Here is a 12,566-nt window from a genome sequence, read left to right on the forward strand (position 1 = left end):
AGAAGAAAGAGTTGCCTCCATCACTGTGTTTCAGTGCAGAATCTTTATCTGATCAGCACAAACGAGTCACATAAACCAACCTACAAATTAGACCTTATATGATTCTTTATTTTGGTATCAAAGACATTCGGATTTTATTTGTCCATGTGTCCTGTGACCTCATGTCTCTGGAGGACGACATCTGTTGGCCGACAGGGAGGCATTATCAGCTGACACATACGTGTTTTTCTGTTTAAGTAATATTATGCACTGTGATTTCATTGGTTCAGAAATAAATGAAATCATTATCAGAGTTCAGACTGACTCTGCAAATTAAAGTGACTTCAGGGTGTCCAAATCATCAACATTCAAACTGTATGGGTCACACACATCTTAATTTAAAATAACAAGATTATTTTGAGAACCAGAAGCTTTTAAGCAAATTAAAAAGACAAATAAAATCACGCAAGTAAAAAAAAAAAAAAAAAACTACACAAATAAATAAAAACAAAATATTGATACTATCTGTGTTTACATGTAAATGTCTCTCTGGTTTATCACACTGTGAAACTTGTTATCTTTCATTATTTGTCGTCCTGTGAAGGTGTTTGAGGCTGTGATCTGATTGGCTGCTGCTGCTGCTGGTGGAAAATCTTCTGTCTCACTGTTTCCACAGGATGTGGTCGCCTGGTGAGGACGAGCTGCACAAAGATGCCTGCGTCACAGACGAAGGCGGTGGTTTCTGCCTCAAAGCCTGCTGGGACAGGATGTGTGGGCGGGGAGATGGAGGTCAGGCGGTGCTGGGGTGAAGACGTATCGTCAGGTGTGGCCTCAGAATCAGTGTGAGAAAACAGGCGCCTAAATATAAACCGTATAAACCATCAGCGCAGCAGGTCACATGTTCCTATGTGTGATAAATGTGTCGCTCAGTATTTAACTTGTATATCCAGGTGTGACTGAGCGGCCAGGTGGAGGGGGTACACAGCTGCTCAGGCGCCTGAAGCCGCCGCGACGGCCCCAAATCTTTATGTGTTTTACTTTTCATTAATTTTAGATGTTTTCATATTGTTCTCATGTTACAGTCTCTTCAGACTGTCAATATTCACATACATACTTTCATATTCTTCTTATACAGTGACTTTAAACCTTCTGTGAGAATAAACAGGATGAGATATTTAAATTACAATAAGTGCTAAAACACAAGCAAAATAAATCAGTGTAAGATATTAAAACATCACATAAACTAAAACTGTTTTTGATTCTCAGTGAAAGTAAAAAGAATCATAGGGGTTAAGGTGATGGCTACCTAATCCTGATCTTTTCCAAAGTCCCAGAGCGTTTCCAAAACATTAATGTACAAATTATTTGAAACAGCCGAAACATTTTGAAGGAAACATGAAGGCGCCCAGTCTCACTCTGAAGTCGACGAATACTGGCGCTTAGACAGTGACCTGCAGCGTCAGACACTGACGAAAAAAGCCATTCTTTCACATCGACATGATATACGGCTGGTCAGTGTTATTGTTAAAAGACACCATATTTGTTGTTGACAGAAAAAAAGGTCAATCCATGGTGTTGTACCAACATAGTGCTTTTATTTTGAAAGAGACTGTATGCAAACTGTACATTTCCTGTGAAAACAGAAGTGTATTTTGAAAACAGACAATGCATGTAACAGGCTGAAGTTGACACGGCGTCCCAGAACGTCAACAACCAACATACCCAGGGTACCTTGGACGTCATATGTGGACGTGGAAAGTCCATGACCAAACGTGGACATGTGACGAGGTCACAGTGAGGATGAGTTGGATGGGAACATGAAGACAACAGAGGCCCAAACTTGCAGCCTCCAAACATTTTGATCCTGTCTGTCAGTAACATCAACAAAAGAAACAGAGTAGACAGGACTAAAAGGAAAGTTCAGCAGAATCAAATGTGGTGTAATAATATCTGTCCTATGTTTAGGAATACATTTATCACCAGTATACTGCATACACATATATTAAACAACTAAACTGAAGTATTTGAGTAAAGTATGATTACCTCCAAACTGCACAGCAGAGGTCAGCTATATGTGTTTCCCAGATGCCGCTGCACAGGATGAAGCATGACGAGGAGTAAATGAAGACATGGTGAGAAATGTTTGTTACCTGTAAGAATCTGTGTTGTTTCAGTTTGGGCCCTTTAAGGAGAATCACCTGGGGCCCCTGGAGTTCTGAATCATGAGGTCCCTTCAACAGGAGTTTAGACTCTTATTCAGGTTTTGCCTCCATCAGGTTTGTTACAGTCCTGCTGTGGATGAATTTAGGTTTATTGTTATGTTTATGTTTCACTCCATCTCTTCGTTCACGTCCTGTTGGTGATATTACAAGACCACATTTGATTCTGCTGAACTTTCCTTTTAGTCGTGTGTACTCTGTTTCTTTTGTTGATGTTGCTGACAGACAGGATCAAGGCTATATACTGGGCCTCTGTTGTCTTCATGTTCCCATCCAACTCATCCTCACTGTGACCTCGTCACATGTCCACGTTTGGTCATGGACTTTCCACGTCCACATATGACGTCCAAGGTACCCTGGGTGTGTTGGTTGTTGACGTTCTGGGACGCTGTGTCAACTTCAGCCTGTTACATGCATTGTCTGTTTTCAAAATACACTTCTGTTTTCACAGGAAATGTACAGTCTCTTTCAAAGTAAAAGCACTACGTCGGTACAACATGAAGAACAAGGTTTGGCTTTACAATCTCACAGGAAGTGAGCACCGGCCTCCTGGGTGAAAGTCAGTGGTTGTTGGACCCATCCACCCCTGCTCCTGCCCGGCCTACTCAGCCTTTCCCCACCTTAACTTTAGTTGTTTTCCTGTCGCATCTCCCCCGACGCCTCCGGGCGCTGTTAAATAATAATGGCGACCGGCTGCATATCATGCTGAGTGAAAGGACGACTCATTTCTTCAGTGTCTGATGCCAGAAGTCGCTGACCAAGTGCCAGTCAGTCAATGACTTTGGAGTGAGACCGGGTTGTCTTGACATGTTCGATGTATAAAACACAATATAAGCGACAGCTTCATTATACTTTTCACAGAACCAGAACCAGCTCTCCTCTGCTGGAAAAAAAAAAACTAAATAAAACTTTATTAAGTAAAATGCACCATGTGACACACAGGCGCCCCTCTATGAGACACGGCCACCAAAATGCAGTGGTGGAAGCACAGCGGCTCAAGTTCTGTACTTATGTAGAAATCTGAGGTATTTATACTTTACTTGAGTCTTTTCTTTTCTTCTACTCCACTACATTTCAGTGACGCTTTAGTTACTTTACAAATGAAGTTTTTCTTACACATAACATATGAACATATATTTTTTTTGTCATAAATTAAATTACAAAAATTTAAAGACCTACAAGTAGAGCTGAAATTATTAACTGAATAAACAATTAGTCGATTTTCCTTCATTTAGTACTCTCACTTTTCATACTTAATACATTGTACTGATGATACTGTCATGTTTAAGTTACGTTTTGTAGTATTATAGTGTAGTATTTTTACAACAAGTTTTTTGTACTTATACTGAAGTACAGAATCTGAATACTTCGTCCACCACTGCAAAAATATATATATAATAATGTCGGAACCAGCTGATGAACAACACAGTGTTTATTATTATACATCATTACATGACATCATTTAAAACTGTGCTCAATATGACTTTGTTCTCTGTTTATAGTTGCCTCTCTTTTATCATTTGATTAATATGGTTATAGTCTGAAGTTTATAGGTGTAAAAATCCTCATCATCATGATGAAGGTAGAGTGTGACCCGCTGTGACAGTAACCATGTGACTCTGTGGTGACTGTACTGGTGATGGAAAAATCATTTGTTTGTTTGTTGGTTGTGTTTGTTTGTTTGGTTTTCTGCAGCTTCACCGCCAACAGGATGTCAGCAGCAGGATGTGCACGAGCTTCAAAAGAAGCAGAAGTAGAAATGAGGCTGCAGCAGCATGAAACTTTGAGGTCACAATCTGACAAACATCCGTCGGCACACAGAGGAGAAAAAAACACGACCTCAGAATATTTCCGACACGTGTGGAGGAAAAAAAAATAAAAACTTGCAGCTGAAAGTGTCTCCAAACTTCCAGGAAGAAATAAAATAATATTAAAACATATAAATATATATATGAGAAAAACTATGTGTGGTAACACTGTGATATATTATCTGTTCATGCAACAGCTTTCATGCAGGGCTGTCCACAGGAGGGCCTACAGGTGTTAACAAATATATTCACTGACATTTATATCTGCATGGAAGTCTGTTACAAACCATTTATGACATTTAGGCATCAGGGCTGTCCACATACTTATGGTCAAATATTGTATATTTACATAATAAGGTCCAACGGTCCAACCAAACTGTCGGCCATCACTCCCGCACTCTGGGAGCTCTCCTGCTCCGTCTCCACAGACTGCCCTCAGTGATATAATCAACATGTGGAGTAAAGTGTTCCCTGCACTTCTGTTAGTGTTATATGTTGTGTAAAATTTATGACACGTCCTTGAAAAATGCTGAAAACGTTTTTAAATTTTGTCCATAAAAATGTGCAGGAACGCTGAAAGAAAGAAGTGGTGTTTCATAAAGCCGTAGCACCGTCAGCCTGGACCTCCAAGACTTCCTGAAGAATTGTGTGAGGGACAGACTTTATAATGATTAACATACATCAGGTTCAAAATGAGTCAACACGTCTTTTGCAGCAAGTGTCTCATTGTTCAACAGAAGGACATCAGAGGTTAGAGGTCAGAGGTCGGGGGGGGGATTCCTGGTCTGTCTCTGTGTAAAGTAATGAACAGATGCTAAAATGCTTTAAAACAAACGTGTCGTGTGGATCATCATGGACACACAGAGGAGGACAACAGGGTTTATTTTTATTACTCTGACAGTGAAAACTACAGAAATGAAATGAAATATAAATGAGATAATGTTTGGAGGAGTCCAGGCCGCTGAAACACATCTGAATGCATCAAAAGTCTGAGGGCGATAAAAGATCAGATTTGACATGAAATTGTTTGATTTCAGGGGAAGACATGACTTTATATTCGGCTCTGGGTTACAGGTTTGAAATGAGAGTCATTTGTCCTGCAGGTGGTGTGCTGCTGCCGTTCCTATTGCTCTTCCATGTGACAACAGCGCCACTGTGTGACTTCTCTCAGGAACTGCCACCCTCACATCAACAAGTCCTGAGTGAAGCAGAGGCTTGTACTACAAAGCCACTTCAACTCAGCCAGAATATCTTCTGGTTATCTGCTTTGACTAAGCTTAACTTTGGACATCTGGATAAGCGCTGCTACAAAGCTGCTTATCAACTAGTTCAGTCAGCTCTGGGTTTTCCTATCAGCCACCAGCGTGTTCATGTGAAAGAGCCAGTGGTGTTAATTATGGGCCACATCATCAGAACCATGAATGAAGTAGGCTGCTTCATATTATATGAGATGAAACGGCAGCAAAAGTGTCTGCTACTGTGAGACAGTCAAATGTCAGTGGCGTGGGATGGAAACAACAATCTGTAATCTTCAAAAGGAAAATCTAGAAACATTGTAAACACCATCCAAAAATGTAGCGTCATCTGAGACTTAAGTTAGGTGCATGTATCACTGAGCTATGGGCCAATGTGACATTAGTGCAGAGTATTATTTTGCTGTTTAGTTGGACCATGATAATACCACCCTCAATCTGTCACATAAAACACTTTGAAGTGACGCCAGACTGTTTGTGTTACTGAAGTAAAGGCTGGAAAAGTAGTTAAGGACTGATGAGGTCTGTCTGATCCAAATGTTACATTTATAATAACAGGAGCCAATTAATAATGTCTGGATTCTTTTACTAATAAAATATGATGTGTTTTGTCCCAGTTCTCATCACACAGGTGTCTCAGGTTATTTTGAGCTGCAGTGATGAATCAGAGTGTAAAATATCACCATCACTGCAGACTGAAATAAACTTTGCATCATTTCAAACAGTGTTAAAATCATGTGTTTAGTGTTGTAAACAATCTCTCCATTTGTTAGAAGCTGTGTTTTCAAACCAGTGGAAATAATGAAATGATTCTACTGACCTGTGACAGCATACAGGCTCCTCTTTTTTACCTGCTGTCACTCTGGACTTTGCTGCATGGAGACTTTTTTCTTCAGTGATCTGATTGGTCAGAGGTCGGGGTGTTGACAAGCTGTGATCCCATACCCTGAAGTTAACCTGCTCTGGAGCAGCTTAGCTGTTCAGCATACGTTGCCACGGTGATTTATCATGGTCAAAAGAGAACCAGCTTGGTAGTGCTGAAAACCCAGAGTTAAGCCCAAAGTTATCTGGCTAACTTCAAATCCTGCTTCGTAGTACAGGCCTCAGGTCATTTCTGTCACGTGAGAAGGATCTTACCGAAGACGACTGCATTAAAGAAAACTGTGATGTACAGAGCCATATCATACACTTCACCCAGGTGACCAGTAGGATCACTTTAAAGAGACACTAAGAACCTCAATTATCAAAAGAGAAATCTGTTAACCAGCATTTGATGTAATGTTTGTGAAGGTCATGTGTATTTGTGGCGCTTTAAAATTGTCAATGTTGTCAACTGTCTACGATGTCATCATTTAATATTTTGTCTTGTTTTTTGCATTTTGTGTGGACCCCAGGGAGAGTGGTCGTTACTCAAAATGAGCATTCATTAACATGATTTACTAAAAGGTGACTCCTCTGCAGTGGGACATTTATAATTATTTAGTACTTTAACTTTGCAGAATTGGTCCAATGTTCTATGTCCTGGCCGTGGAACAGTGGAACAGCTCTTTACCCTTGTGAGGCTGCTGGAGGGGTCGTGGCAGTTTGCCCATCCAGTCTACATGTGTTTTGTGGACTTGGAGAAGTCTCATGACTGCATCCCTCAGGGAGTCCTGCGGTGGGTACTGCGGGACTACGAGGTACCAGGGTCACTGCTGTGAGCCATCCGGCCCCTGTATGACCACAGTGAGAGCTGCGTCCGCATACAGGGTGTAAAGTCAAACATGTTCTTGGTGGGTGTTGGGCTCCACCAGGGTCGTCTCTTGTCACTGATCCTGTTTTTGATATTCATGGACAGGAACTCGCAACCGGGGGAGGAAGGGATCCGGTTTGGAGCCCTCAGAATTGCATCTCTGCTTTTTGCAGACGATGTGGTTCTGTTGGCTCCATCTCACCGTGACCTCCAGCATGACCTGGGGCGGTTTGCAGCCAAGTGCAAAGCGGTCAGGATGAGAGTCAGCACCTCCAAATCCTAGGTCGTGGTTCTGTGCTGGAGAACGGTGGATTATTCTCTCTGGGTTGGGAGAGAGACGAAGGAGAAGAGAGGAGGTGAGTATCTCCAGGTCTTGTTCACAAGTGAGAGTAGAATGTAGCATGAGATGGATTGGCGGTTTTGTGCGGTGGCTGCAGTGATGCGGGCGCTGCACCCGACCATCATGATGAAGAGGGAGCTGAGCCAGAAGGTGAAGCTTTCCATTTCCTGGTCCATCTGCGTCCCAACCCTCACCTATGGTCATGAGCTCTGGGTAGTGACTGAAAGAATGAGGTCACAGATACAAGCAGCTGAAATGAGTTTCCTCTGTAGGGTGTCTGGGCTCAGCCTTAGAGATAGGGGGAGGAGTCAGACATCTGGAGGGAGCTCGGAGTAGAGCCGCTGCTCCTTCATGTTGAGGTGGTTCAACATCTGATCAGGACACCCAGCTTTGGATGAGCAATTGAAATGGATGGATGAATGCATGTGGAAAAATAGCTATAAAGCAGAGTCTGAAAAAACTGAGGGACCGGGCCTTCAGGCTGGTTAGAGCAAACTTTATGTCACCAGGTTTGGCCTGAATTTCCCTGCTGCCTGCATTAAAATCAGCCTGTTAGCACCAAGGTTGTTTCTTTAAGATGTCACTGTCATGTTCTGTTGTGAATAAATACTAACAAAGTCGTGTTACTGCAGGAATACTGAATGTTGAAGCAGTTTGGTGTTCAATGCCTTGTCAGGAAGGCTTACAAACATGTATACACTCGGCTACTGCAGGGTTTCTCTTTGCTTTTTGATGTGACACCAGCGCCACCCTGTGGCTCTTCTCTGGGACTGTTTATGAAGCAGGAATGAAAAAATATGTTCAACTCATTAATCAGCTGCTCAGATCATGTTTAACTTGTAGAAGCAGGTTTTGTCCAGCAACAACAACAATATATTTATGGCAGCAATACTAGGCTACTGCTAATAATAATAATAATAATAATAACATTCCACCATTATTCCATCTGAAAAATATTTCCAGACTCTGGTCATCTCTCTCTGACTCCATGGCAGAACCCGTTATTCACACCTTTATCACCTCCCGTATGGAGTCTTGTCGTGGTTCCCGACAGGGCCCTGGACAGGCTCCGGTAAGTGCCGGGGTCCTCGCTCGTACCAAGCCCTGGAAGACATCACCCCCACCCTCATCTACCTTCGACAGCTACTGGTCAAATCCTGCATCCACTAACCTCCCCCTCCTCACCTACAAGTCCCTTTATGGTCATGCCTCCCAGTACCCCATCCATCCTAATACCCCGTCCAGAACAGTCCTCTGACACGAGTCTGCCCTCCTCCCCAGACTTTTTTACATTGGTGTTCTCTTGTTTACAGAGCTATGCTTGGTTAACTTCCAGGATATTTATGTGTGTACATTAAAGAGGCAACAGATATCATCTTTTCCTAAATACAGTACAGGCCAAAAGTTTGGACACACCTTCTCATTCAATGCGTTTTCTTTATTTTCATGACTATTTACATTGTAGATTCTCACTGAAGGCATCAAAACTATGAATGAACACGTGGAGTTATGTACTTAACAAAAAAAGGTGAAATAACTGAAAACATGTTTTATATTCTAGTTTCTTCAAAATAGCCACCCTTTGCTCTGATTACTGCTTTGCACACTCTTGGCATTCTCTCCATGAGCTTCAAGAGGTAGTCACCTGAAATGGTTTCCACTTCACAGGTGTGCCTTATCAGGGTTAATTAGTGGAATTTCTTGCTTTATCAATGGGGTTGGGACCATCAGTTGTGTTGTGCAGAAGTCAGGTTAATACACAGCCGACAGCCCTATTGGACAACTGTTAAAATTCATATTATGGCAAGAACCAATCAGCTAACTAAAGAAAAACGAGTGGCCATCATTACTTTAAGAAATGAAGGTCAGTCAGTCCGAAAATTGCAAAAACTTTAAATGTGTCCCCAAGTGGAGTCGCAAAACCATCAAGCGCTACAACTAAACTGGCACACATGAGGACCGACCCAGGAAAGGAAGACCAAGAGTCACCTCTGCTTCTGAGGATAAGTTCATCCGAGTCACCAGCCTCAGAAATCGCAAGTTAACAGCAGCTCAGATCAGAGACCAGATGAATGCCACACAGAGTTCTAGCAGCAGACCCATCTCTAGAACAACTGTTGAGAGGAGACGCCAATCAGGCCTTCATGGTCAAATAGCTGCTAGGAAACCACTGCTAAGGAGAGGCAACAAGCAGAAGAGATTTGTTTGGGCCAAGAAACACAAGGAATGGACATTAGACCAGTGGAAATCTGTGCTTTGGTCTGATGAGTCCAAATTTGAGATCTTTGGTTCCAACCGCCGTGTCTTTGTGAGACGCAGAAAAGGTGAACGGATGGATTCCACATGCCTGGTTCCCACTGTGAAGCATGGAGGAGGAGGTGTGATGGTGTGGGGGTGTTTTGCTAGTGACACTGTTGGGGATTTATTCAAAATTGAAGGCACACTGAACCAGCATGGCTACCACAGCATCCTGCAGCGACATGCCATCCCATCCGCTTTGCGTTTAGTTGACGATCATTTCTTTTCAACAGGACAATGACCCCAAACACACCTCCAGGCTGTGTAAGGGCTATTTGACCAAGAAGGAGAGTGATGGAGTGCTGCGGCAGATGACCTGGCCTCCACAGTCACCGGACCTGAACCCAATGGAGATGGTTTGGGGTGAGCTGGACCGCAGAGTGAAGGCAAAGGGGCCAACAAGTGCTAAACACCTCTGGGAACTCCTTCAAGACTGTTGGAAAACCATTTCAGGTGACTACCTCTTGAAGTTCATGGAGAGAATGCCAAGAGTGTGCAAAGCAGTAATCAGAGCAAAGGGTGGCTATTTTGAAGAAACTAGAATATAAAACATGTTTTCAGTTATTTCACCTTTTTTTGTTAAGTACATAACTCCACATGTGTTCATTCATAGTTTTGATGCCTTCAGTGAGAATCTACAATGTAAATAGTCATGAAAATAAAGAAAATGCATTGAATGAGAAGGTGTGTCCAAACTTTTGGCCTGTACTGTATATCATGATGAAAATAATGTGGGTTGCACAGGGTAGTGTCCACAGTAAAATCAGACTATCAGTGTTTACATAGGTTACTTAGTGGCTTTGCAATCTTTGCAATAAGCTTCTGCCACCCGTGCCGAAATTTGGTGTTCAATGCCTTGTCAGGAAGGTTTACATACATGTATACACTCGGCTACTGCAGGGTTTCTCTTTGCTTTTTGATGTGACACCAGCGCCACCCTGTGGCTCTTCTCTGGGACTGTTAATGAAGCAGGAATGAAAAAATATGTTCAACTCATTAATCAGCTGCTCAGATCATGTTTAACTTGTAGAAGCAGGTTTATGCAGCAACAACAACTTCAACAACAACAACACCAGCAACCACAACAATATATTTATGGCAACAATACTAGGCTACTGCTAGTGATAATAATAATAATAACAATAATAATGCTAATAATAATAATAATAACATTCCACCATTATTCCATCTAAAAAATATTTCCAGACTCCGGTCATCTCTCTCTGACTCCATGCCAGAACCCGTTATTCACACCTTTATCACCTCCCGTATGAAGTCTCGTCGTGGTTCCCGACAGGGCCCTGGACAGGCTCCGGTAAGTGCCGGGGTCCTCGCTCGTACCAAGCCCTGGAAGACATCACCCCCACCCTCATCTACCTTCGACAGCTACTGGTCAAATCCTGCATCCATCAACCTCCTTCTCCTCACCTACAAGTCCCTTTATGGTCATGCCTCCCAGTACCCCATCCATCCTAATACCCCGTCCAGAACAGTCCTCTGACACGGGTCTGCCCTCCTCCCCAGACTTTTTTACATTGGTGTTCTCTTGTTTACAGAGCTATGCTTGGTTAACTTCCAGGATATTTATGTGTGTACATTAAAGAGGCAACAGATATCATCTTTTCCTAAATATATCATGATGAAAATAATGTGGGTTGCACAGGGTAGTGTCCACAGTAAAATCAGACTATCAGCGTTTACATAGGTTACTTAGTGGCTTTGCAATCTTTGCAATAAGCTTCTGCCACCGGGGACGAAAATTTGCGGCCACTAAGGGACTGGAGCTGGTCCTTATGAGGAGTTGGGCATGAGATAGTTGAGTCACGAGCACAATGGCAGACGGACAAAGTTTGGAGACAAGTGAAAAACGGCCTAGCAAAAGAAAAGGAGCTCCTCTGTGTGAGGAGGCAAAGAAGAGCAAAAAGGAGAGTGATAAAAGAAGAGGAAAAACAAGAGTAAACCTCAGTCAGGAGTTCAAGAGATGGAGGGAGCTCCGTGACCAAAGAGGCTTCAAAACCCATGTCCAGCTAGCTTTCTTTCTAATGGATCAGTAAGTAACACGGCTAAATGTTAGCTAGACCAGAGAGGACTGGACTGTACTGGCTGCTAGTTCATTCCTAGCTGGCCAGCATCGCAAATCGCCGCAACCAGGGAGCGAGTAGCGAGTGTTGGTCGGCTGACATCCTGGTTGCCATTCTACGGCAGCCCTCGGACAGTGATACCCCCATCCCTTCCTTCTGTTCTCTTCTCACGGAGGCAGCTATCCACGGACATCGCCCAGCTAAGTTACGCCCAGCTAAGTGAACACTGGACTTTGTTTCCCATTCAATTTGAGCTCCAACCGCCGCATGGTTTCCATACGGTAGCGCTTTATTCTAGAATGGGGACTGTTTACATGTGCATATTGGTATAATTCCACTGTGTCTACTGTTGTTTGTACTGGTACTGTACATATTGGTATCATTCACTGTGAGCTGTTTGTACTGGTACTGTACATATTGGTGTCATTTACTGTGAGCTGTTTGTACTGGTACTGTACATATTGGTGTCATTCACTGTGAGCTGTTTGTACTGGTACTGTACATATTGGTGTCATTCACTGTGAGCTGTTTGTACTGGTACTGTACATATTGGTGTCATTTACTGTGAGCTGTTTGTACTGGTACTGTACATATTGGTATCATTTACTGTGAGCTGTTTGTACTGGTACTGTACATATTGGTGTCATTTACTGTGAGCTGTTTGTACTGGTACTGTACATATTGGTGTCATTCACTGTGAGCTGTTTGTACTGGTACTGTACATATTGGTGTCATTCACTGTGAGCTGTTTGTACTGGTACTGTACATATTGGTGTCATTCACTGTGAGCTGTTTGTACTGGTACTGTACATATTGGTGTCATTTACTGTGAGCTGTTTGTACTGGTACTGTACAT

Source organism: Epinephelus fuscoguttatus, linkage group LG15 (genome assembly GCF_011397635.1).
Source record: "Epinephelus fuscoguttatus linkage group LG15, E.fuscoguttatus.final_Chr_v1".
In the NCBI taxonomy this organism is placed as follows: domain Eukaryota; kingdom Metazoa; phylum Chordata; class Actinopteri; order Perciformes; family Serranidae; genus Epinephelus; species Epinephelus fuscoguttatus.